This window comes from Pongo pygmaeus, chromosome 19 (assembly GCF_028885625.2).
Source record: "Pongo pygmaeus isolate AG05252 chromosome 19, NHGRI_mPonPyg2-v2.0_pri, whole genome shotgun sequence".
NCBI classification, from domain to species: domain Eukaryota; kingdom Metazoa; phylum Chordata; class Mammalia; order Primates; family Hominidae; genus Pongo; species Pongo pygmaeus.
This window is the reverse complement of record NC_072392.2, coordinates 44,387,197-44,413,697: the sequence shown is the minus strand read 5'-3', so window position 1 is coordinate 44,413,697 and position 26,501 is coordinate 44,387,197. Positions and strand designations below refer to the sequence as shown.

The window sequence follows — 26,501 nt, the reverse complement described above, 5'->3', positions numbered from 1 at the left end:
ACATGGTGAGACCTGTTTTTACAAAAAATAACAATAAAATTAGTTGGGTATGGTGTCATGTGCCTGTAGTCCCAGCTACCTGTGGGGCTGAGGTGGGAGGATCCCTTGAGCCTGTGAAGTTGAGGCTGCTGTGAGCTGTTATTGCGTCACCGCACCCCAGACTGGGTGACAGAGTGAGACCCTGTCTCAAAAAAAAAAAAAAAATTATTTTTAGCCTAACTTGTGGGTACTTCCATTCTTTGGTAGCACCTCTTCCTTTGACAGGAGGGGAAATGGAACTTGAATCAATCTGTTGTTTGGATATTTTCAGGGTTTTGAGAGAGGAGTAGGTTGTGCTTTTTCTCTATCATTTAGAAAATGAAGAACCCTGGGCTGGGCGTGGTGACTTACGCCTGTAATCTCAGCACTTTGGGAGGCTGAGGTGGGCGGATCACCTGAGGTCAAGAGATTGAGATCATCCTGGCCAACATGGTGAAACCCCGTCTCTACTAAAAATACAAAAATCAGCTTGGTGTGGTGGTGTGCACCTGTAATCCCAGCTACTCAGGAGGCTGAGGCAGGACAATCGCTTGAACCTGGGAGGTGGAGGTTGCAGTGAGCTGAGATCACGCCACTGCACTCCATCCTGGTGACAGAGAAGACTCTCTCCAAAAAAAAAAACAGATGCAGTGGCTCATGCCTGTAATCCCAGCACTTGGGAAGGCCGGGCTGGGCGGATCACCTGAGGTCAGGAGTTTGAGACCAGTCTGGCCAACATGGTGAAACCCCGCCTCTACTAAAAATACAAAAATTAGCTGGGTGTGGTGTCACATGCCTGTAATCCCAGGTACTCGGGAGGCTGAGGCAGGAGAATCGCTTGAACCCAGGAGGCGGAGGTTATAGTGAGCTGAGATCGTACCACTGCACTTCAGCTTGGGCAACAAGAGATAAACTCTGTCTTAAAAAACACACACACACACAAACGAAAATGAAGAGCTCAGCTATAATAAAGTTCTTTAGGCTGGGCACAGGGGCTGTAATCCCAACACTTTGGGACGGACTATTGCTTGAGCGCCCAGGAGTTGGAGACCATCCTGGGCAACATGGCAAAACTCTGTACAATAAAACTACCAAAATTAGCTGGGTGTGGTGGCATGCACTTGTAGTACCAGCTACATGGGAGGCTGAGGTGGGAGGATCACCTGAGCCTGGGAGGTGGAGGCTGCAGTGAGCCATGATGGCACCACTGCACTCCAGCCTGGGTGACAGACCCTATCTCAAAAATAAAAAAAAGTTCTTCAGGTCTCTTGGAGTCTTGTGTTGTCACAGATAACTGCTGATTTGACTTTGAGAGCTAACTTGAAAGTTAATATTTGTGAATGATACCTGAAATATTCTGAAACTCAATAAATGTGGGACAGCTCTGGCCAGGTGCAGTGGCTCACACCTGTACACCTATAATCCCACGCAGCACTTTGGGAGCCCAAGGCAGGAGGATCACTTGAGGTCAAGAGTTTGAGACCAGTCTGGCCAACATGGTGAAAACTCATCTCTCCCAAAGAAATACAAAAATTAGCCGGGCGTGGTGGTATGCGTCTGTAATTCCAGCTACTTGGAAGGCTGAGGCAGGAGAATTGCTTGAATCCGGGAGATGGGGGTTGCAGTGAGGTGAGATCGCGCCACTGCACTCCAGCCTTGGTGACAGTGAGATTCTGGCTCAAAAAAAAAAAAAAAAGTGAAAAAGTGGGACAATTCTGATCCATTGACAAAATTTCTACAATTAGTGAAGATATTTTGGAGAGCCTGTTGGGAAATAGTTTTGTGTTTTTTTTTTTTTTTTTGAGACAGAGTCTCGCTCTGTCGCCCATGCTGGAGTGATGCGATCTCGACTCACTGCAACTTCTGCCTCATGGGTTCAAGCAATTCTTCTGTCTCAGCCTCTCTAGTAGCTGGGACTGCAGTCACATGCCATCATGCCTGGCTTATTTTTGTATTTTTAGTAGAGATGGGGTTTCACCATATTGGTCAGGCTGGTCTCGAACTCCCGACCTCAGGTGATCCACCCACCTCAGACTCCCAAAGTGCTGGTCTCCCAATGGCGTAAGCCACCGGGTCCGGCCTGGGAAATAGTTTTTATGGTACTGCAGTTGTTACAGGGATGTCCTGTGTAGATTTTTTAAGCACAAGTAACTGTTTCTCTGATATTCCGAGTTAGTTTCTTGTTGTGGGATAGATACCAGTAAATTGTATTTTTCAGCCTTCAGGCTCTACACGCAGATGATCCTCTCACTTGGGATTATATGGCAAGGCGAGAATTAGAGATTGAGTCACAGACAGAAGAGCAGCCTGCAACGAAACAAGCCAAAGCAGTGGAGGTCGGCCGGAAGGAGAAGAGGTGCTGTGCTGTATACGAAGAGTGAAGACTCTGCCAACAGGTGAACTTCACCAAACCGTGGTGTGATATAGAAGGAATAGTATCCCTGAGTGTGCAACTTAAGCTCCCATTCCCATTGCCAAAATCAATATTGGGGATGTCTCTGTAACGTAGTATACAATGTGCCTGGCTTTCTTTTTTTTTTTTTTTGGGAGGCAGAGTCTTGTTCTGTCACCCAGGCTGGAGTTCAGTGGCTCGATTTCGGCTCACTGCAACCTCCATCTCCCGGGTTCAAGCAATTCTCTTGCCTCAGCCTCCCAAATAACTGGGACTATAGGTGCCCACCACCATGCCCAGCTAATTTTTTTGTATTTTAGTAGAGATGGGGTTTCACTGTGTTGCCCAGACTGGTCTTGAACTCCTGAGCTCAGGCGATCCACTTGCCTTGGTCTCCCAAAGTGCTAGGGTTGCAGGATTACAGGTGTGAGCCACTGTGCCTGGGTTTTTTTTTTTGTTGTTGTTGTTTTTTTTTTTTGAGACAGAGTCTCACTCTGTTGCCCAGGCTGGAGTGTAATGGCATGATCTCGGCTCACTGCAACCTCCGCCTCCCAGGTTCAAGCGATTCTCCTGCCTCACCCTCCTGAGTAGCTGGGATTACAGGCGTGTGCCACGATGCCTGACTAATTTTTGTATTTTTAGTACAGACAGAGTTTCACCATGTTGGCCAGGCTGGTCTTGAACTCCTGACCTCAGGTGGTTTGCCCACTTTGACGTCCTAAAGTGCTGGGATTACACGCATGAGCCACCCCATTTGGCCGTGCCTGGCTTTCTAACTTGGTCTTGGCTTTCTAACTTGGTCTTTCTCTGATGGTAATGGAGCTTTTATGACCTTCCTCCATAGTAGTGGTATTTATGTTCATTTATTTTGGGGGAAACTTAGGAAATAATTCCTAAGATTCTTTAATTATTATTTCTTAATTATCTTAGTTTTTTTTTTGAGACAGGATCCTGCTGTGTCACCCAGGCTGGAGTGCAGAGGCACAATTTCAGCTCACTCCAACCTCTGCCTCCTGGGTTGAAGCAATCCTCCCGCCTCAACCCCCTGAGTAGTTGGGTCTACAGACGCATGCCACCACGCCAGGCCAATTTTAATGTATTTTTTGTAGAGATGGAGTTTCGCCATGTTGCCCAGGCTGGTCTTGAACTGCTGGAATCAAGTGATCTGCATGCCTTGGCCTCCCAGCTTGCTAGGATTACCGACGTCCTTAATTATCTTTTTTTTTTTTCTTTTTGAGACAGAGTCTCACTCTGTTGCCCAGGCTGGAGTACAGTGACACGATCTCGGGTTACTACAACCTCTTCCTCCCAGGTTTAAGCAATTCTCCTGCCTCAGCCTCCTGAGTAGCTGGGATTACAGGTGCATGCCACCATGCCCCATGGATTTTTGTATTTTTAGTAGAGATGAGGTTTCACCACGTTGGCCAGGCTGGTCTTGAACTCCTGACTTCAGGTGATCCGCCTGCCTCAGCCTCCCAAAGTGATGGGATTACAGATGTGAACCACTGCCCCGCCCTTAATTATCTTTGGAAAGTGATTTAATTTTTATTTTGTAATAATGTAGAATAAAGGCAGAGGGGATGTATAACCTGGATAAGGCTTTCAATTTTTATATTTAAGCTGTTACTCAGTTGTTTTCCCCCAATATTTGAGGTGTTTGGTTGGCTGTAGTCAGCGTAACACTTTTTAAAATCAGGCTGATTTAAACTCTTCTTCAGAGGAGAGTTTTCCCCTTGAAGAAAAGATGTATGATGACTGTTTTTTCCTTCTCTTTTAATAACTTTGATGTGATGAATGTTGAACTAAGTGAACTGATCAACATAATCTTTCTGACTTTTCCAGAGGCCATGTGGAAGTGTTACATCACCTTTTGCTGGAAAGATTTACTAAGAAGTCAAATAGTGGGTTCCTTAGAGGGAAGGTGAGGTTGTTACATGGTTACAGTGGTTGACTAGATAGTGACTGCCTTCTGAAAGAACAGAAGCACAGCTCTTTTGGTGTCTGGCACAGTTTCTGAGAACTTTTATGCTCAGCCACTCTCTCTGTCCTTGTGGGCGACGTGTCATTCTAAAGGTCTGAGTCTGGTTTGCTGCCAGATTAGGAGGGGCTCTCATGTAACTGGGCTCTGTTTGGTGCAGCTGCCCATTGCATCTATTCATAAGTGAAACCACCATGCAGGAGCAAGTCAGCTTCTTTGAATTTTAAGAAATGTGCAAAACAGCTTTTGTTCATGTCAGAGGCCAGAGGCCCCTGCTGGGATCTTTGTAATGAACTGAGGGATTTTTCTGTTTTCAGAGGTTGGAAAGAACCATGACTGTATTCAGGAAGGCACATGAACTGAAGCTTCTGTCAGAATGCCAATACAAGCAGTTGGTAAGAACATGGAGAAAATATTCTGTGCCAGTTACAAATACCTTATTTCAGTTGTTTTGTGCCAGTCATGTTTTAAATATATATAGTCTTAAGATGAAGGCCACTTGGGAGTTTGGTATGTGAAGTGTGTTTATATGTGTTTGCCAGTATTTGGCATATGCAAAAAATGAAATCTGTACTAGCAAAGGGAGGAATATTATATAGTGAAAAACACTTAGAACAAGAGTCATGATTTGGGTTTATTTTGTTTGTCTACCCATTCCTTTTTTTTTTTTTTTTTTTTGAGACGGAGTCTCACTCTGTTGCCCAGGCTGGAGCGCAGTGGCGCGATCTCAGCTCACTGCATCCTCTGCCTCTTGGGTTCAAGTGATTCTTGTGCCTTAGCCTCCCAAGTAGCTGGGATCACAGGTGCATGCCACCACGCCCAGCTAATTTTTGTATTTTTGGTAGAGACGGGGTTTCACCATCTTGGCTGGGCTGGTCTCTAACTCCTGACCTCAAGTGATCTGCCTGCCTCGGCCTCCCAAAGTGCTGGGACTAAGGCATGAGCCATCATGCCTGGCCAAATTTTTGTATTTTTAGTAGGGACAGAGTTTCACTATGTTGGCCAGGCTGGTCTTGAGCTCCTGACCTCAAGCGATCTGACTGCCTCAGCCTCCCAAAGTGCTGAGATTACAGGCGTGATCCACTGCTCCTGGCCGTGCCTGGCTTTCTAACTTGGTCTTTCAGGCGTGAGCCACTGTGCCCAGCCTAGATGATACATCTTGTCAGAAGAAACATATCAAACCGTTTCGTCTCTTAGACTGAAGACTCTGTGGGTGGTAGGGAATGCACCTGATTTGCTCACCATTGAATCGAGCATATATAGTGTGCAATAAAAATGCTTGCTGAATATACTGATTATATACTGTCATTTAATTTTTCACAAATTTGTACAATTGGATTGGTTTTAGGTTTTTTTTTTTCTCTTTTTCAAATAATGTAGATATAAGCATTTTGAACAGGTAAGATTTCCTTTTATTCATGTATTTTTTGGCCCATATTTGTTAATGTAAAAGTCCCAAATTGAAGCGTTGAGCACTTTCATGACTCTTGCTACAAACTGTCAAATTGAATTTCAGAAAAATTGCATTAGTTTATGTTAATGTCCAACTCTGTTTGAATGAATATACCTGTTTCCTTGACACTCCACAAATACTGATTTTGTGTTTATTGATTTTTAAAAATTTTTTGGAGACAGAGTCTTGCTCTGTCACCCAGCCTGGAGTGTAGTGGCATGATCTTGGCCTACTGGAACTTCCTCCTCCCAGGTTTGAGTGATTCTCCCAACTCATCCTCCTGAGTAGCTGGGATTACAGGCGTGCGCCAACACACCTAGCTAATTTTTGTATTTTTAGTAGAAACAAGGTTTCACCATGTTGGCTAAGCTGGTCTCGAGCTCTTGACCTCAGGTGATCTGCCTGCCTTGGCCTCCCAAAGTGCTGGGATTACAGGCGTGAGCCACTGAGCCCAGCCTATTTGTTAATTTTCATCCTCTGTTTGGTGAGCATGTGTTCTGGCATAGTGAACTGTTTTGTTTTTATTTATTTATTATTTTTTTGAGATGGAGTTTCGCTCTTGTTGCCCAGGCTGGAGTGCAATGGCATGATCTTGGCTCACCTCAACCTCCGCCTCCTGGGTTCAAGCGATGCTCCTGACTCAGCCTCCCGAGTAGCTGGAATTACAAGCATGCACCACCACGCCTGGCTAATTTTGTATTTTTAGTAGTGACAGGGTTTCTCCATGTTGATCAGGCTGGTCTTGAACTCCCGACCTTAGGTGATCTGCCTGCCTCAGCCTCCCAAAGTGCTGGGATTACAGGCGTGAGCCACCGCGCCTGGCTGTGAACTGTTTTATTAAAAACTTATACACCGGGCATGGTGGCTCACGCCTGTAATCCCAGCACTTTGGGAGTCTGAGGTGGGTGGATCATCTGAGGTCAGGAGTTTAAGACCAGCCTGGCCAACATGGTGAAACCCCATTTCTACTAAAATACAAAAAATTAGCCAGGTGTGGCAATGGGCACCTGTCGTCCCAGCTACTCGGGAGGCTGAGGCAGGAGAATTGCTTGAACCCGGGAGGCGGAGGTTGCAGTGAGCCGAGGTCATTGCGCCACTGTACTCCAGGCTGGGTTACAGAGCAAAACTCTGTCTCCAAAAAAAAGAAAAACAAAAGCAAAAAAACCTAACTTACAGTCTAACTTACAGTCTAAATTCTTTACGTCTTCCCTGTTTTTGGATAACCCTCATGGGTAGGAGCAGTGAAAACAGGAGAAATTCTAAATTGTTCACTTTGTGCCTGTTTAACAGCCATGGAAAATTTGTTTTGATACCTATAAATTATCACATAGCTCATTTCTTTTTTTTTTTTTTTTTTTGAGATGGAGTCTTGCTCTGTTGCTGAGGTTGGAGTGCAGTGGTGTGATCTCAGCTCACTGCAATCTCCGCCTCCTGGGTTCAAGCAATTCTTCTGCCTCAGCCTTCCGAGTAGCTGGGATTACAGATGCATACCACCACACCCAGCTAATTTTTGTATTTTTAGTAGAGACGGGGTTTCACCATGTTGGCCAGGATGGTCTTGATCTCCTGAGCTCGTGATCTGCCTGCCTTGGCCTCCCAAAGTGCTGGGGTTACAGGTGTGAGCCACCACACCCGGCCTCTTTTTTATTTTAAATTGTAGTGGAAAGGTTGGTGAAATTCTTGCCTCAAATGAGGCATAGATTTACATTTACATAGATTGTTTGGGTTTCAGTAATTAATTTTGCAGTCATCCTTCATCTTGTCTAGATTGTTTCGTTGCTGTGTCGTAACTTCCTGAGGGAAGCTCTGGAAGTGGCAGTAGCTGGAACTGAATTGTTTAGAGACTCTGGGACAATGTGGCAGCTGAAGCTGCGGGTGCTGATCGAGTCAAAGAGCCCTGACGTAGCCATGCTTTTTGAAGAAGCCTTTGTGCACCTGAAACCCCAGGTCAGTGAGCTGCATCTTTTGTATTCATTATATTTGGGAAACCTTTTAAGACTAGCCAAGGCTCATTTGGAATGTACTTGTCTATTGAGAGCCCACTCTAGAGTGGCATTTGCTGTTAAGTGGTGATGGTTCATAGGTTAAGAGTAGAAGAATTTGCTTCTATTTAATATCCTTTATTTGAAAGTTAACCAAATTATATAAAACTTCCTATTCTATTTAGATATCTTATAAAGTTAGAAATACCAGTAGAATACTAATGTCACTTACTGAATATAAGCCCAACTTTTTTTTTTTTTTTTTTTTTAAGATGGAGTCTCGCTCTGTTGTCCAGGCTGGAGTGCAGTGGCGTGATCTCAGCTCACTGCAGTCTCTGCCTCCCGGGTTCAGGCAATTCTCCTGCCTCAGCCTCCCGAGTAGCTGGGACTACAGGCGCACGCCATCACACCCGACTAATATTTTCTATTTTAGTAGAGACAGGATTTCTCCATGTTGGCCAGGCTGGTCTAGAACTCCTAGTCTCAAGTGATCTGCCTGCCTTGGCCTCCCAAAGTGCTGAGATTACAGGCGTGAGCCACGGCGTATGGCCAGATTCACTTTGCAGTGCATTTTTTATATTAGTAGGTAAAACGTATTCCAGAAGATAAAGTAGGAAAAAAACTACTGCTCATTTGGTGGTGTTTTTTCCTTTTTTTTGAGATGAAGTCTTGTTCTGTTGCCCAGGCTGGAGTGCAGTGGTGCAAACTTGGCTCACTACAACCTCCACCTCCCAGGTTCAAGCGATTCTCCTGTCTCAGCTTCCCAAGTAGCTGGGATTAGAAGTGCCCACCACCATGCCCAGCTAATTTTTGTATTTTTAGTAGAGACAGGGTTTTGCTATGTTGGCCAGGCTGGTCTTGAACTCCTGGCCTCAAGTGATCCACCTGCCTCCATCTTTAAAGTGCTGGGATTACAAATGTGCGCCACCATGCCTCGCCTTTGCTGCTCATTTGTATGTACCTCTGGGACATGAATGAAGATCAGATAGTTCAGCCTAGATTAATTAGTTCTTGTGTTGTGGGTCTTAGACAGCAGAGACATGACCTGGGTAGCTGTGGGTCTAACTGTGTGGGCTGTTAATTGCTTACTTAACTAAAAGATGATTGATGATAACTACATGAAATATTTCCCAATAGAAAGGAACTAAAATTCACAGAAGAGTGTTGCTCTGAGTGACTTGGTCAGAAGGCTGGCTGTGTTCTGGAGTGCCATTCCTGCTGGGCAATGAGAATTCTGTCACAATGAGGACTGTTTGGGAATGAATCCCTATTTTACATGTTGATTATCTTAGGAGGAACCTGGCTTTTTAACTAGTTTTCAGAGCATAGGACTAAACTGTCATTTTACAGCATAAAAAAATTGATACATAATATTTTACATATTTATAGGGTACATGCGATGTTTTGTTATATGCTGTTCTCTAACTAACATTTTTTAAACTGGGACTAGGTTTGTCTGCCATTGTGGATTTCCTGGGCAGAGTGGAGTGAAGGTGCCAAAAGCCAAGAAGACACTGAGGCAGTCTTTAAGGTATAGGCTCCGTGTTCCAAGTCTTGTGGTGTGGGGAATGGCAGAAGCTTCCCTCATTGGTCAGCTCTAGTGTTGCAGGTGCGCCTAAAGCACTATGGAGCGGCCTCAGGTGGTTCTGGGAAAATCTGTTTTGATATCTATGTTTTCTCACATAGCTTCTTTCTTTTTTCTTTTAAATTGTAGAAAGCTCTCTTAGCTGTCATAGGTGCCGACTCAGTAACCCTGAAGAATAAGTACCTGGATTGGGCTTATCGAGGTGGTGGCTACAAAAAGGCCAGAGCTGTGTTTAAAAGGTACTCATAGACATTCATAGTTGTTACTAGTCCCTCTACCCCATACTCAGCCGCTCATACCCAGATTATTTGAATCACAAATAGCATCTGAGGGAGTAATCCAATACACTTTTTCTTTTTTTTTTTCTTTTTTTTTAAGATGGAGTCTTGCTCTGTTGCCCAGGCTGGAGTGCAGTGGCACAATCTCGGCTCACTGCAATCTCCGCCTCCTGCGTTCAAGTGATTCTCTGGCCTCGGCTTCCCGAGTAGCTAGGATTACAGGCGCCTGCCACCACACCTGGCTAATTTTTAAATTTTAGATTTTAAAGACAAGGTTTCACCATGTTGGCCAGGCTGGTCTCAAACTCCTAACCTCAGGTGATCTACCTGCCTCAGCCTCCCAAAGTGCAGAGATTACAGGCATGAGGCACCACACCTGACCCAATACACTGTTTAATTTTCCTTTTTTTTTTTTTGTTTTGTTTTTTTGTTTTTTGTTTTTTTTTTTTGAGACAGTTTCACTCTTGTCACCCAGGCTGGAGTACAGTGGTGAGATCTTAGCTCACTGCAATATCCACTTCCTGGGTTTAAGTGATTCTCCTGCCTTAGCCTCCTGAGTAGCTGGGATTGCAGATGTGCGACACCACGCCCGGCTAATTTTGTAATTTAGTAGAGACAGGGTTTCATCATGTTGGCCAGGCTGGTCTCGAACTGCTGATCTCAAGTGATTTGCTTGTCTTGGCGTCAGAGTGCTGGGATTACAGGCATGAGCCAGTGCATTTGGCCTCCAATGAACATTTTCCAAAAGTAATGTTTCCTTTTCTTTTTTGAGACAGGTTCTCGCTCTGTCACCCAGGTTAGAGTGTAGTGGCACAATCATGGCTCACCGAAGCCTTGACCTTCTGGGCTCAAGCAGTCCTCCCACCTCAGCCTCCCAAATGTCTGGGTCTACAGGCATGTACCACCTTGTCCAGCTAACTTAAAACATTTTTTTTTTTTTGTAGAGACTGAGTCTCACAGCATTGTTCAGCCTGGTCTCGAACTTCTGGGCTCAAGCAGTCCTCCTGCCTCAGCCTCCCAAAGTGCTAGGATTATAAGTGTAAGCCACCATGCTTGGCCTTCTTTTTCTTTTTTTTTGAACAATAAAAGCAGTTCATTGTGGTGGGGGAAAACATAACCATGATAATTTATTACATCATCAAAGGAAAAATTACTGTTAACATATAATTTTAAAATTTGTTTTTATGTAGTTGAGATTATAGTATAACTGTAATTTTATTTATGATTTAAAAAAATCTTTTTTTTTTTTTGAGATGGAGTCTCATTGTGTTGCCCAGGCTGGAGTGCAGTGGTACAGTCTCGGCTCACTGCAACTTCTGCCTCCCGGGTTCAAACGATTCTCCTGCCTCAGCCTCCTGAGTAGCTGGGATTACAGGCATGTGCCACGACGCCCAGCTAATTTTTTATATTTTTAGTAGATAAGGGTTTTTGCCATGTTGGCCAGGCTGGTCTCAAACTCCTGACCTCTGGTGACCTGCCTGCCTCGGCCTCCCAAAGTGTTGGGATTACAGGTGTGAGCCACTGTGCCCGGCCTAAGTATTTTTTTTTTCTTTGAGACAGAGTCTTGCTCTGTTGCCCAGGCTGAGTGTAGTGGTGCCATCTTGGCTCACTGCAAACTCTGCCTTCCTGGTTCAAGCGATGCTTGTGCCTTAGCTTCCCAAGTAGCTGGGACTACAGGTGTGCACCACCACGCCCAGCTAATTTTTTTGTATTTTTGGTAGAGACAGGGTTTCACCATCTTGGCCAGGCTGGTCTTGAACTGCTGACCTCATGAACCACCCGCCTGGGCCTCCCAGAGTGCTGTGATTACAGGCGAGAGCCACCACACCTGGCCTAATTTACTATTTTTAAAAACAGTGTATGGGAACGTAATGAAGAGAAATGTCCAGAAGTGGTGTGTTTGCAACTGTGCTTTAATCTGAAAGCCTCCAGTCAGTGACCAAGAAAATTTTGTTCTCCAAAAATTAGTGTTATGTATGACAAGACAAATGAGTTTGTTATGCAAAGTATGGCTGGGCGTGGTGGCTCAACCCACCCTTATAATCCCAGCACTTTGGGAGGCCGAGGCAGGTGGATCTCCTGAGCCCAGGAGTTTGAGACCAGCCTAGGCAACATGGTGAAACCCCATCTCTACCAAAAATAGAGAAAAAAAAAATAAGCTGGGCATGGTGGTGCATACTTGTAGTCCCAGCTACTTGGGAGGCTGAGGTGGGAGGATCGCTTGAGCCCAGGAGGCAGAGGTTGTAGTGAGCCGAGGTCGTGCCACTGCACTCCAGCCTGGGTGACAGAATGAGATCTCGTCTCAAAAAAATAAAATAAAAAAACCCCAAAACCAAAGTATTTATTTGATAAACAACAAATCATGATTATTAAAAAAATCAATAAAAAGGAAATATCACAGTAATTTCTAACCAGTGTCCTATATTGAAGAATTGTAATTTTAGGTACTCAGTAAAATGAAAAAGAAATCTTTTATTTATCTGAACCTCTACTGAGCTGAGAAGTCTCAATCTGGGAACTGGGGAAAACATAGATGTTGCTTAGTTTGGCCTTGTGCCATCTGCAGAAATCCTCTGTGCCTACTTCTAGTCGCAGGGATCTCACTACCTCAGAAGGATCCCCTGCGTTAGCCCCTGGCTAGTTTTGTTTGTTAGAAAAGTCTTCAGTGTAGGCCAGGTGCAGTGGCTCACGCCTGTAATCCTAGCACTTCGGGAGGCTGAGGTGGGTGGATCACCTGAGGTCAGGAATTTGAGACCAGCCTGGCCAACATGGCAAAACCCCATCTCTACTAAAAATACAAAAATTAGCCTGGCACGGTGGTGCACACCTGTAATCCCAGCTACTAGGAAGGCTGAGACGTGAGAATCACTTGAACCCGGGAGGCAGAGGTTGCAGTGAGCCAAGATCTCACCACTGCACTCTGGCCTAGGTGACACAGCCAGACTCCGTCTCAAAAAAAAAAAAAAAAAAAGGAAAGTCCTCAGTGTGCTGAGCTGAAATACACCCATTTAGTCCTGGTCTGCTCTGTGGTCTGACACTCTTTCAAATATTGGAAATTAGCCATCTTATCATCTCTCTAGCTTTTTGTTTTCCAGGTTAAACAGTCAACAGGCAGTTGCATATACATGTGTAGAATCAGAGGGAGAGGGATACTGGAGGTGTGAATTTGGGAATTGTTGAGGTCTCAGTAGGTGTTAGAGCATTGAGAGAGGTTGAGGGTGTTTAGTGAGGGCACATGGAGAGAGAAGGGGGTCGAGGACAGAACTTTGGGGAGCAATGGCAGTGAAAAGATAGGTGGAAGGATCTGGCCACAAAGGCAGGCTGTGGCAGCAGAGGAGAAGGAAGACCAGGTGGGTGAAGGTGCCTTTCAAGCCAAATCTAATAATAATAAGATTTTTAAGGAAGAAGGAGTGGCCATCTTTGATAGAGACAGGTCAAGTAAGATGAAGGCTAAAAGGGTATTTTGGGATGTGGAAATTAGGAAGTGCTCACATGATGTCATGATTGGGGAGAGGGAACAGGTACATTGTGGGCTGAAACGGGATATGTGTGGCCACCTGAGCTGCTGCCTTTGTCATCATTGCTTCTCTTGACTGGGGCAATGGTGACTTCTGGCCAGCTCCTCTCAGAATGTCAGACTGAGAAGAGACAGTGATGGGAGAGAAAAGGAAGGAACGGGAGAAGGACAAAGGTCGACAGAGGCTGTTGAGAAATATAGGTACTAAGGGCTTGTTAGGAGGAACAAAAGAGTAACTTTTATTCTGACTTTTCTTTCAAACAGTATCGTTCATCAAGAAAGAAACCACAACTGACCACAGCCAAAATCTTGAATGATGAGAGAGTATATGTGTGTGGATCAAGTGTCTGGATGATCGTTTCAGATGTGTATTTGCTTTCCCTCCTTCATTCTCCTCTCCATGCAAGCAGTCAGTTGGCTCTCTGTCATTGCCTGAGTGGAGTCATGTGGCAGAGTCTAAAGGAGCCAAGAAATCTTTCTGGCTTTTGTTTTACAAAATGGATTTACTGATTTGTTTTTTGGTAAGGGGGCAAAGGAGTTTTGGGCCAACAGACTGTGCATCTTGAAGAAATCTGGAAGAAAAGAATTTTCCCCAGGACCCCCCGACCCCCAGCAAAAAAAATATCTTAGGTCGTGGGATATGGTAGAGAAGAGAGAGAGATTGGGAGATGCTAAGGGCAGGTGGAACAGGAGCGCTGCTTCTTGGAGTGTCCCTGGGGAGCTAGGTCCTCAGAGAGTGATAGATGTTAGTGCTTTTAGGCAGTTGGGACTGTCTTGCAATGCCTAGGCCTTGGCTGGGCGCGGTGGCTCAAGCCTGTAATGCCAGCACTTTGGGAGGCTGAGGTGGGTGGAGATCACTTGAGGTCAGGAGTTCAAGACCAGCCTGGCCAGCATGGCGAAACCCCGTTTCTACTACAAATACAGAAATTAGCTGGGTGTGGTGGTGGGCGCCTGTAATCCCAGCTACTCAGGAGGCTGAGGCAGGAGAAATGTTTGAACCCAGGAGGCAAAGGTTGCAGTGAGCAGTGAGCCAAGATCACACCACTGCACTCCAGCCTGGACGACAGAACAAGGCTCTGTTTCAAAAAAAAAGATACCCTAAGCATTCTAAGAAGCTGATGGACCCAGAGGGCCCAGGGAAGACTTCTGAAGATGGACAGTGGATGACCTGATGCCCACCCCCACTTGCCTTCCTGGCATAACTCCAAGTAAGTGCGGAGAACCCAGAAGGCCTGGATGGAAGCTCAGGGGCAGAAATTAGGATAGTTAGAAGGACAGAATTGCTTCTTGTGAACCCCCAAGATGCAAGAGATGCCAAGTTGCAGAAGCCTGGACATGAGTGTTGCAGCTGGGGTCCTGGGGGCATCATCAACTAGATCAAGATGATGTATTTGAGGTATCGTCATTGGTTGATTAATACCAGAGTGCTAATAATTTTTGTTTTTATTTTCTATTTTGATGAAAAACTTGCAATTTTTGTACTGTAGTGGAACCAACAGGATTGTGCTGTTCACAGTTTGTATAGGTAGTTTTATGGTTTTTTTTTTTTTTGAGACAGAGTCTCGCTCTGTTGCCCAGGCTGGAGTGCAGTGGTGGGTTCTCAGCTCAATGCAACCTCTGCATCCCAGGTTCAAGCGATTCTCCTGCCTCAGCCTCCCAAGTAGCTGGGACTACAGGTGCCCCCCCGCCACGCCCGGCTAATTTTTGTATTTTTAGTAGAGACGGGGTTTCACCATATCAGCCAGGCTGGTCTTGAACTCCTGACCCCAGGCGATCTGCCCGCCTTGGCCTCCCAAAGTGCTGGGATTACAGGTGTGAGCCACCGCACCCAGCCAATTTTTGTATTTTTAGTAGAGACTGGGTTTTGCCATGTTGGCCAAGCTGGTCTTGAACTCCTGGCCTCAGGTGATCTGCCCGCCTTGGCCTCCCAAAGTGCTGGGATTACAGGCATAAGCCACTGCATCCTGCCAGTTTTATGTGTTTTTGATGGCTCCCACTTGTTTCTGTCTGTTTTATGGCTTTTTTCCTGTTGGGAAATTCTGGGGCAATGTAGCCCTTCATCCCAGTCCCAGCTTAGCTTGGTGCTGTGTTTCCAGTAGGGATGGTGGTCATAAGACCTCCGGAGGTTATGATGGGCAGTGCTTCCCCAAGTTTTACTCTCCACACTTGTGTGCCTGGGCTAAGACGGGCCTTTCCAGAGAGGCTTTCTTCGCCTTCTCACAAGCAGACTGTGTAGAGGCTGCAGAGACCAGGCTCTCTGTGTCCAGAAGCAACTGGCTGGATTCAGCAAAGCCCTGCTGCCTTGAGGAAATCTGAGACTGTTTCCTTGGGAGATGGAAGTAAACTCACCGGCTAAGTAAATATCTTGGCACTGCACTGCCCTTGGTTTTCCGGAGTTTGCATTCTTGGGCCCAACTTTTCACAGGGTGGTTGGAACATGGAGAAAGAGAAAAAATAACCCTGGCTGTGGCCCATCTGGATTCTGCCTCCTAGTTTTCCCAGATTTTCCACCCAAATAAATGAGAATGATGGAATGGAGGACTGTGTGTGTGTGCGCGCACTCCTGAGTGTGGCAGGCCAAGGAGAAGAACCATCGGGTGGAGGGAAGAGAAGTTGGAGGGTGGAATAGGAAGGCAGGAGGCAGGGCTGGCTCCCACGTTGTTGACTTAGCAAGTCTGGCTGCAAAGCCGAGGCCTTTGGAAAGAACGGCCTCCCTGCTTTGGGCAGTTTTCCAGGACTGAGCTAGATCCTGCCTTGTTTATGGGCAGGACAGTTCAGTTGGATTCCTGCGCACCAAGGTTTGGAGAATGTCACCAGGATCTGCCCTTTGTGATGGCTCATGGAGTAAAGTATGACCATGGTTTTAAAAGAAGATACTTCCTCCCACCTGACAGGGTTTTCTAGTCCTTCTCGCCTTCGAGTCAGAAAGAGAAATTTCCCCCGGAGGCACGCTCCACGTTGTAACCTTTGCAAGGTGCAGTTGGTTTTCCTTTTATTTTCTTTTTTTCTGGTTAGGTGGTTTTTATTTCAAAAGCAGTCTCCTCTGACACCCTCTCATTAGCTGTTGAACAAATGTGGCAGATATAAGTTAGAGCCGTGCATTTGGCAGCTCCAGGCAGGCGCTTGAATTTCTCTGGGCTGCTGCCTGTGGCCTTATCCTGTTTGTCCAGCAGGTGGCAGTAAAGACCCACTGACTCCGCTGTCTCCGTAGGACCCACTGACTGCTGTCTCTGGTGCGATCCACATCCAGGGGCTTTGGAGGAGAGGCTGAATCTGGTTCAGCGTTACCTTCCTGTTAGCTGGCTTCCTACTGGCTGGCAAACCCACCTGTGAATCCTCAGGATTTACTCCGGATTTACAGCTGAGTTTTCTCAGAAGCGGTTACTGTGAAATCTAGGGCCAGGGTCATCATCATTACTCCCAGCACCTGCCTGAATCTGGCACGTGGTAAGCGCTTCACAGATGCCTGCCGACATCAGCCAAAGTGTGCATATGGGAAGGAAGGTGGAAGGCATTGTGCTGCGTCCCTCTACCGGGTCACATGCCAGGTGTTTTTCTTATGAAGTAGGGTTTATAATTCCCACTTCAGAAAGAGAAATCGAGGCTCAGGGAGGTGAAATAACTGACCAAAGGTCATAAAGATAGGATGTGACCTAAGTCAGCCGACTCCAAGTTTTCAGCCTTGTATGCTTGCCGTACTGAGGTGGGAAACATTTAGATTCAGCGAGAGTCTAGGATGAACTTAGTTTCAGAAAAGCAAGGGAATTTAGTGTAGGTGTGATCTTTATTCATTAACATATTTCTGGGCACCTGCCATATGCTGTGTACTGAGGAGGAAGAGGTAGAGGCTGTAGTTCCTGCTTTCATGGAGCTCGGAGTGGAGTGGGGAGGCAATGGCACACAGGTCAGCACAACACCATCCATGAACTATGGAAAGGGTAAGCCTGGGGTGTGGGGGAACCTAGAAGGGGTGGGGGATAAAGGAGACCCCTCAAAGGAGACCATCTCTCAGCTAAATTTTTTGTTTGTTTGTTTGTTTGAGGCAGAGTCTTTCTCTGTTGCCCAGACTGGAGTACAGTGGCATGATCTCTGCTCACTGCAACCTCTGCCTCCCTGGCTCAAGTGATTCTCCTCCTCAGCATCCTGAGTAGCTGGGATTACAGGCTCCTGCCACCATGCCCAGCTAATTTTTGTATTTTTAGTAGAGATGGGGTTTCACCATGTTGGCCAGGCTGGTCTCGAACTCCTGACCTCAAGTGATCTGCCTGCCGCGGCCTCCCAAAGTGCTGGGATTACAGGCTTGAGCCACTGCGCCAGCCTCAGCTGAATTCTTGAGGACTTGCTGGGCAAGTAGTGGTGGGGGTGTCATCTAGGCAGAGAGAGCTGTGTGTGCAAAGATCCCAGGTGTGAGAGGAGTTGAAGTGTTCGGGGGAACTGGCAAGGGAGGTGGTGAGGGATGAAGTCTGGTAATCACAGGGCTTTGAAAGTCATGCTGAGCGGCTTGAAAGGTTTTTAACAGGCATGTGACATGGGCAGATTTTCATTTTTGGAAGATTATTCTAGTTTCTGGTAGGGAGTGGCAGGAAAAGGCTGAGACTGAAGGCAGGGAGGCCAGGCTAGGGGCTATAGTCTAGCAAGAGAGGATGGTGACCTAAACTAGGGTAATGGGTATGGAGATGGAAGGAGGTGGACAGATTGGAACTATGGATAGAAGGTAGAGCTGGCAGGAGTGGGAATAGATTGCCTGTGAGGGGAGGGCGAGGGAGAGAGAAGACTCTGGGATGACCTGAGTGGAGCAACCAGGTGGATGGAATAACCTCTTAAGTGTGAATGATTTTTATAATTATTATGTACTTTCTTTTTTTTTTTTTTTTTTTTTTTTGAGATGGAGTCTTGCTCTGTCGCCCAGGCTAGAGTGCAGTGGTGTAGTCTTGGCTCACTGCAACCTCCGCCTCCCAGGTCAAGTGATTCTTCTGCCTCAGCCTCCCGAGTAGCTGGGATTATAGGCGCGTACCACCACACCCGGCTAATTTTTGTATTTTTAGTAGAGACGGGGTTTCACCATATTGGCCAGGCTGGAGGCTGGTCTTGTACTCCTGACCTTGTGATCTGCCTGCCTCGTCCTCCCAAAATACTGGGATTATAGGCATGAGCTACTGTGCCCAGACTCATATGCACTTTCACATCCACTCTTTCAAGAGGATGGTGCTCCATGTTCCAGATGTACCGCTGCATTCTCAGCATTTGGAAGACCCGCCCCCACCTCCAGGATGGTGTAGTCCTGAGCCTTGACCTTGTCCAGGTCTGGCCTCTAGGGTCCTGTTTTTCCTATGCTGTCCTCTCTCCCAGAGCAGATGCTCAGGGAATGGCACTTTTCTTACACAGGGTGCCTGGAGTGGACACTGTGCTTGCCTCTCCCATATTCATTCCTCTTCTCTTGGTGACCATCCCTTTCCCATGCAGCCCATGAGCTTTGGGGAAAGCTAATCCCACCCCTGCACATAGGGGCAGGGCACAGGGCTCAGGACTCAGCTAACTCTCATAATTGCAGTCCTTGTCCTCTGTATTCATTTCCTAGGCCTGCCATAACAAATTACCACAAATTTGGTGGCTTAAGACAACAGAAATGTATTCTCCCATAGTTCTGGAGGGCAAAAATCTGAAAGCAGGGTATTGGCAGGGCTGTGCTCCCTCCAGAGGTTCTAGGGGAGTCTGTTTCTTGCCTCTTCCAGCTCCTGATGGCTGCTGGCCCTCCTTGGCTTATGGCTGCTTCCAATCACTGCTTCATATTTACATGGCTTTCCCCTCTATCTTCTCTCTCTCTTTCTCTTTTTTTTTTTTTTTTTTTTTGGAGACTGAGTCTCACCCTGTCACCCAGGCTGGAATGCAGTGGTGTGATGTTGGCTCACTGCAACCTCTGACTCCCGGGTTCAAACAATTCTCCTGCCTCAGCCTCCTGAGTAGCTGGGATTACAGGTGCCCACCATCATGCCCAGCTAATTTTTGTATTTTTAGTAGAGACGGGGTTTCACCATGTTGGCCCGGCTGGTCTCGAACTCCTGACCTTGTGATCCACCAGCCTCGGCCTCCCAAAGTGCTGGGATTACAGGCATGAGCCACCGTGCCCAGCCTCCTCTATCTCTTACAAGGATACTTGTCACTGGATTTAGGGCCCACTTGGGTAATCCAGGAAGATTTAATCTCAAGACTCTTAATTACACTTGGAAAAATGCTTTTTCCAAATCAGGTCACATTCATAGGTTCCAGGGGTTAGGAAGTAGACATAATTTTGGGAAGGGGTTGTATTAGTCCCTTCTCACACTGCTAAAAAGAACTGCTGGACACTGAGTAGTTTACAAGGAAAGAGGTTTAATTGATTCACCGTTGTGCAGGGCTGGGGAGGCCTCAGGAAACTTACAGTCATGGTGGAAGGGGAAGCAAACACTGCTTCACATGGCTGCAGGAAGGGGAAGTGCCGAGCAAAAAGGGGAAAAAGCCCCTTATAAAACCATCAGATCTCGTGAGAACTCACTATCATGAGAACAGCATGAGGGTAACTGCCCCCATGATTAAATCACCTTCCACCGGGTCCCTTTCATGGTACGTGGGGATTATGGGAACTACAAGATGAGATTTGGGTGGGGACACAGCCAAACTGTATCAGGGTGCCATCCAACCTACTATGGCCTTTGTGGATGGCAAAATAGGACAAAATTGGGACTGTGATGACACCGTTGAGCCCCTATCAACCAATCCAGAAGACTGACTGCTTCAGGGCTTCACGTTATATAACTCAATAAATCCTTACTGCTTGAAGCCACTTCAACACAATCTGCCACGCCCCCATCACTAGCTGCTGAATGTGCCCTACTGATACACCGTGCCCACCTGGAGTCCTGCATGCAGGCAGTGGGATGTGATGGAGATTGGAATTCTTCTTTGTTGGGCTCTATTGTGGACACTCCGTGTGACCGTGGGAAAACCACAGCTTTGCTGACCATCAGTTTGAATATATAAATGGGCCCTTGTCCCTGCAAAAGGCTCTTCAAAATGGAAGCCACTGTGGTTTCTGTTGTATGGCTTCTGCATTCCAAGAAAGATGTAATAGGACTGGAAAAGGGCCAGACAATGGAGTGATGAAGGGCTTTTACCATGAGGGCAAGCTCTGCAATTAGAGTTCTCCAGCCAGGAAAGATGGAGGCTGAGCAGGGAGTGTAACTAAATCCTTTTCTGTGGTACAGCATATCCACAAGGCAGGCCAGATTCACCCAATTCCAGAATCCTTATCATATATATATATGGTAGCCAAATATAGCAACACAGCCACTATATATATATGTACACACACACCATATATATACACAAACACACATATACACACACCATATATATAGTGTATATATACACATATACATGTATATACGTATATATATACACACATATGGGGGGTGTGTGTATAATCTATATAAAGAGAGGCACTTCTGAAAGTTTGAGAAGTTGTTTTAGGGCAAACAATAGAAAGCGCCGTGTTCCATGGTGGAGCTGAGCTCAAGGCACTCGGGCAGTTTTGTGTAGTGCACCTGGAATCCGGGAGCGCTTGGCTCTGCTTCTGGCTTCAGTTGTGTGATGGTGAGCAAACCCCTTTTCTCCTTGAGTCTGAGATTGTGCGTCGGTAATTTGTGGGTGATAATATTGGTAACAAACCAGAAGTGAGCTGCCACAGATGCCCACTGCTCTACCCACCCGCCACCACAGGCAGCCCTGTGCCTCTGCCTCCTGCTGGTCCTCTCGATGGCCAGTCGAGGATCTCCCCACTTAGGCGTAAGGCCTCATCCTGTCACGTTGCTCAAGGACTGCTCAAGCGATTCTCTCGTCTTTCCCACACCACCCATTTCCCCCTCTCTACTAGATTACTCTCACATACACAAAAACAGTATCATTTCTTCCATCTTAAAACCACCCTCCCTTGATTCCACTCTCCCTCTAGCTGCTGCCCACGTTCACAGCTCCACTCTGCAGCAAAACTCCTTGAAAGAATCATCTCTATCCATTGTCTCTTATGTGTCAATGAATCTTTACAAAATGAGTGTACCTATGGAAGGACCACCCAGATTTTAAAAAATACTACCAGTTCCCCAGAAATCCAGCCCCCTCCCCATCACTTACACTTCTTTATACTCTAAGGTAACTACTATCCTGAGTTATTACACCATGGATTCATTTTATCTTACTTTATTGTAAAATACACATAAACGTTACCATTTTAACCATTTTAAAATGCACAACTCAGCGGCATTTAGTACATTCACAGTATTGAGCACCCACGACCACTCCCTAGTCACAGAACATTTTCATCACTTCAAAAGGGAAACCCATATCCATTAGCAGTCACTCTCCATTCCCCGTTGGCCTCAGCCCCTGGCAACCACTCATCTGTTTTTTATCTCTATGGACCTACCATTCTGGATATTTCATATAAATGGAATCACGTAATATGTGGCCTTTTGTGTCTGGCTTCTTTCACTCTGCATAATATTTTCAAGGTTCATTCATGTTGTAGCATATATCAATACTTCATTCTTCTTCTTTTTTTTTTTTTTCTTTTGAGATGGAGTCTTGCTCTGTCGCCCAGGCTGGATGGCGAGCGGTGGCGCAATCTCAGCTCACTGCAACCTCCTGGGTTCAAGCAATTCTCTTGCCTCAGCCTCCCCAAGTAGCTGGGATTACTGGTGCCTGCCACCAAGCCCGGCTAATTTTTTTTTGTATTTTCAGAAGAGATGGGGTTTCACCATGTTGTCCAGGCTGGTCTTGAACTCCTGACCTCAAGTGATCCGCCTCCCTTGGCCTCCCAAAGTGCTGGCATTACAGGCGTGAACAACCACACCTGGCCTCAATATTTCATTCTTTTTTATGGCTGAATAATATTCCATCACATGGCTATACCAGATTTTGTTTATTTATTTATTTTTATTTTTTGTAGAGATGGGTTTTTGCCATGATGCCCAGGCTGGTCTCAAACTCCTGAGCTCAAGTGATCCACCTGCCTCGGCCTCCCAAAATGCTAGGATTACACGTGTGAGCCACCGCAACTGGTCTCTATTGTGTATTCCAAAGTAGCTAGAAGAGAGGACAATATTATACTCCCTAATATGAGATCAGGAGGTCAGGAGTTTGAGGCCAGCCTGAACAACATGGCAAAAACCCATCTCTACAAAAAAATACAAAAAAAAAAATTAGCTGGGCGTGGTAGTGTGTGCCTGTAGTCCCAACTACTCAGGAGGCTGAGTGGGAGGATTGGTTGAGGCTGGGAAGTTGAGACTGCGGTGAGCTGTGATTGTGCCACCGCACTCCAGCTGGGTGACAGAGCGAGACCCTGTCTCAAAAAAAAAAAAAAAATAGACAATAGATAGTTGTTAACTATAGTCACTCTGCTTTGCTGTCAAACAACAAAACTTACACCTTTTCCTAACCGTCTGTCTGTAGCCATTAACCTGCCTCTTTTCTCCTGCATCAATATTATACTCTCTAATGTGAGATTCATCCACATTATTGCAGATAGCAGTAGTTTTCTCACTTTCATTGCAGGGTAATACATCATTATGTGACTATATTACCATTTACTAATCTATTTTTGATGGATTATTTCCAGTTTGCGATTATTATGAAGAATGCTATGAATGTTTTTGTTCACTACTTCTGGTGAACATATGTACAGATTGCTATTAGATATATACCTAGGAAGGGAATTGCTGGGTCATAGATTATAAACATGTTCAGTTTTAGTAGATACTGCCAAAGGGTTCTCTTAAGATTGAACCAATTTTCACTCCCATAAGAAGAGTGTAGGCAGCCGGGTGTGGTGGCTCATGCCTGTAATCCTAGCACTTTGGGAGGCTGAGGCAGGTGGATCACGAGGTCAGGAGTTCGAGACCAACTTAACCAACATAATGAAACTCCATCTCTACTAAAAATACAAAAATTAGTCAGGCATGGTGGTGGGTGCCTGTAATCCCAGCTACTCAGGAGGCTGGGGCAGGACAATCGCTTGAACCTGGGAGGCAGAGATTGCAGTGAGCCAAGATCGCACCATTGCACTCCAGCCTGGGTGACAGAGCAAGACTCTGTCTCAAAAAAAAAAAAAAAAAAAAAAAAAAAGAGCATGTGGGCCGGGTGCAGTGGCTTACACCTGTAATCCTAACACTTTGGGAGGCTGAGGCAGGCAGATCACTTGAGGCTAGGAGTTCAGGACCAGCCTGGCCAACATGGTGAAACCCCGTCTCTACTAAAAATACAAAAATTAGCCAGGCATGGTGGTGGGCACCTGTAATCCCAGCTCCTCGGGAGGCTGAGGCATGACAGTTGCTTGAACCTGGGAGGCAGAGGTTGCAGTGAGCTGAAATTGTGCCACTGCATTGCAGCCTGGGCCACAGAACAAGACTCTGTCTCAAAAAAAAAAAAAAAAAATAGTATGTGAAAGTTCCAGTTGCTCCATATCTTTGTCAACACACAGTATTTCAGTTTTGTTTTGTTTTTTAATTTAAAAAAAATCTGATGGCTGGCAATTTTCTAAGTTTACTTGAGGCCAACTCTCACCTCTTCCATTCCACCAAGACTGCTCTTGCCAATGGTCAGTGCTCAGTCATCGTCTCGTTTGACCCACCACCTTGACAGTTTTGAGGAGTGCTGGTCAGGTATTTTGTAGGATAGCCTGCTATTGGGATTTCGTCTGCTTTTCTCACTGCAAGACTGGATACTTGATGTCTATTACTGTGTGCTAAATATGATGCTCAGTCCTGATTCAGAGATAAAGCGTAGGTTCTTTTCTTTTTATTTTTGAGACGGAGTCTCAGTCTGTTGCTCAGGCTGAAGTGTAGTGGTGCCATCTGGGCTCTTGGGCTCACTGAACTCCCAGTTCCAAGTGATTCTCCTGCCTCAGCCTCCCGAGTAGCTGAGACCACAGGCATGCACCACCATGGCTTGGTCTTTTTTATTTTTTTTATTTTTATTTTTATTTTTATTAGAAACAGGGTTTCACCATGTTGGCCAGGTTGGTCTTGAACTCCTGACCTCAGGTGATCCACCCGCCTTGGCCTCCCAAAGTGCAAGGATTACAGTTGTGAGCCAGCGTGCCCAGCAAAGCCTAGGTTCTTAGCTTGTGCTCACTGAACAGCCTTGCATATCCCCTCCTTGTCTCAGTTCCCTCAGTGTGGCTTCCAGGGCCCCACACTCTCTTGGTTTTCCTTTAACCACAGTGGCTGCTGCTCTTCACCCCCCCTTCTGGTTTCTCTTCTCTCTGACCTCTCTCTGTTGGCGGTGCTTCAGGGCTCAGCCTTTAACTCTCTTCTCTATATTCACTCTGCTGGTGAGCTCCTGCAGCCTCATGGCTTTAAATACCATCCGTATGCCGACATCTCCCAAATTTACATCTGTAGCCTGGAATTCTCTCCTTAATTCCATATATATTTTTTTTAATTTTTATTTTTTGAGACTGGGTTTCAGTGTGTCACCCAGGCTGGAGAGCAGTGGCATGATCACAGCTCACTGAAGCCTTGACCTCTCAGGCTCAAGCAATCCTCCCACCTCAGCCTTCTGAATAGCTACAGGGACTACAGACTCATGCCATCATGCCCAGCTAATTTTTGTATTTTTTTTGTAGAGACAGGGTTTTGCTGTATGGCCCTGACTGGTCTTGAACTCCTGAGCTCGAATGATCCTCCTGCCTTGGCCTCCTAAAATGCTGGGATTACAGGCATATGCCACTGTGCCCAGTCAATTCCATATATCAAACTGCTGACTTGGCATTTCCCCTTGAATGTTTAATAGCTCAAATTTGGCCAGGCGTGGTGGCTTACGCCTGTAATCCCAGCACTTTGGGAGGCCGAGGCGGGTGGATCATGAAGTCAGGAGTTCGAGACCAGCCTGGCCAAGATGGTGAAACCCCGTCTCTACTAAAAATACAAAAATTAGCTAGGTGCAGTGGCAGGTGCCTGCAATCCCACTACTCTGGAGGCTGAGGCAGGAGAATCGCTTGAACTTGGGGGACAGAGGTTGCAGTGAGTGAGCCGAGATCATGCCACTGCACTCCAGCCTGGGCAACAGAGTAATACTCCGTCTCAAAACAAAACAAAAAAAACAAAACCAAAAAAAACCAAAAAATAAAAAAAAACCCTCAAATTCAGCAAGTCTAAAATGTACCTTCTTTTCTTTTTTTTTTTGAGACGGAGTCTTGCTCTGTCGCCAAGGCTGGAGTGCAGTGGCTCCATCTTGGCTCACTGCAAGCTCCGCCTCCCGGGTTCACGCTATTCTCCTGCCTCAGCCTCCCAAGTAGCTGGGACTAGAGGTGCCCGCCACCACGCCTGGCTAATTTTTTTTGTATTTTTAGTAGAGATGGGGTTTCACCGTGGTCTCGATCTCCTGACCTCGTGATCCACCCGCCTCGGCCTCCCAAAGTGTTGGGATTACAGGCGTGAGCCACTTCATTTTGTTTTTAATGATTGTGTTTAATTGACCTACTGTAAATGAATATTAATTTTGGAAGTCAGTAGTGTAAATAAACCCCAGTGTAAAACAAACTTGGATTAAGTTTTCAGCTGCATTAATCTTTCCAGTGATCTTAAAGAAGTTATTTAATCTCTGTAAATCTCAATTCCCTCATCAGTAAAATGGGCATAACATTCATGTCTGTTTTTAAAACCTGTGAGTCATAAATGAGATAAATGACATAGTAAGGGATTTAGCATTGGGATTGGCAAACAGTATGAGTTCAATACAAATTATCTGTAATGGCTGGGCACAGTGGCTCACGCCTGTAATCCCAGCACTTTGGGAGGCCAAGGCGGGCGGATCACCTGAGGTCAGGAGTTCGAGACCAGTCTGATCAACATGAAGAAACCCTGCCTCTACTAAAAATACAAAATTAGCCGGTGTGGTGGCACATGCCTGTAATCCCAGCTACTCAGGAGGCTGAGGCAGGAGAATCACTTGAACCCAGGAGGCAGAGGCTGTGGTGAGCTGAGATCATGCCATTGCACTCCTGCTTGGGCAACAAGAGTGAAACTCCGTCTCAGAAAAAAAAAATTATCTGTAATGATAAAAATGTTTTCTTTGCATTAGCCATATATTTAAATAAACATTTCCCCGGTTTCTAAGTGTGCTAATCAAACATTTAGATTCCACTAGGAAATTCTGCTAGTGGGAAAAAAAAAGAGAGAGAGTGAGAAGGAGAGAAACACGTGACGCAGTGTATCTTTATTATGGATATTTCTTTGGAGCTATGAAAGGCATTGTTAAGCCTTTAT

General features: G+C 46.0%; 1 pseudogene; it reads left to right on the top strand.

Annotated features, from left to right (window-relative positions):
* Positions 1–15,737, top strand: part of LOC129017848 (U3 small nucleolar RNA-associated protein 6 homolog) — a 34,578-nt pseudogene extending 18,841 nt beyond the window's left edge.
* The last annotated feature ends 10,764 nt before the right edge of the window (positions 15,738–26,501 follow it).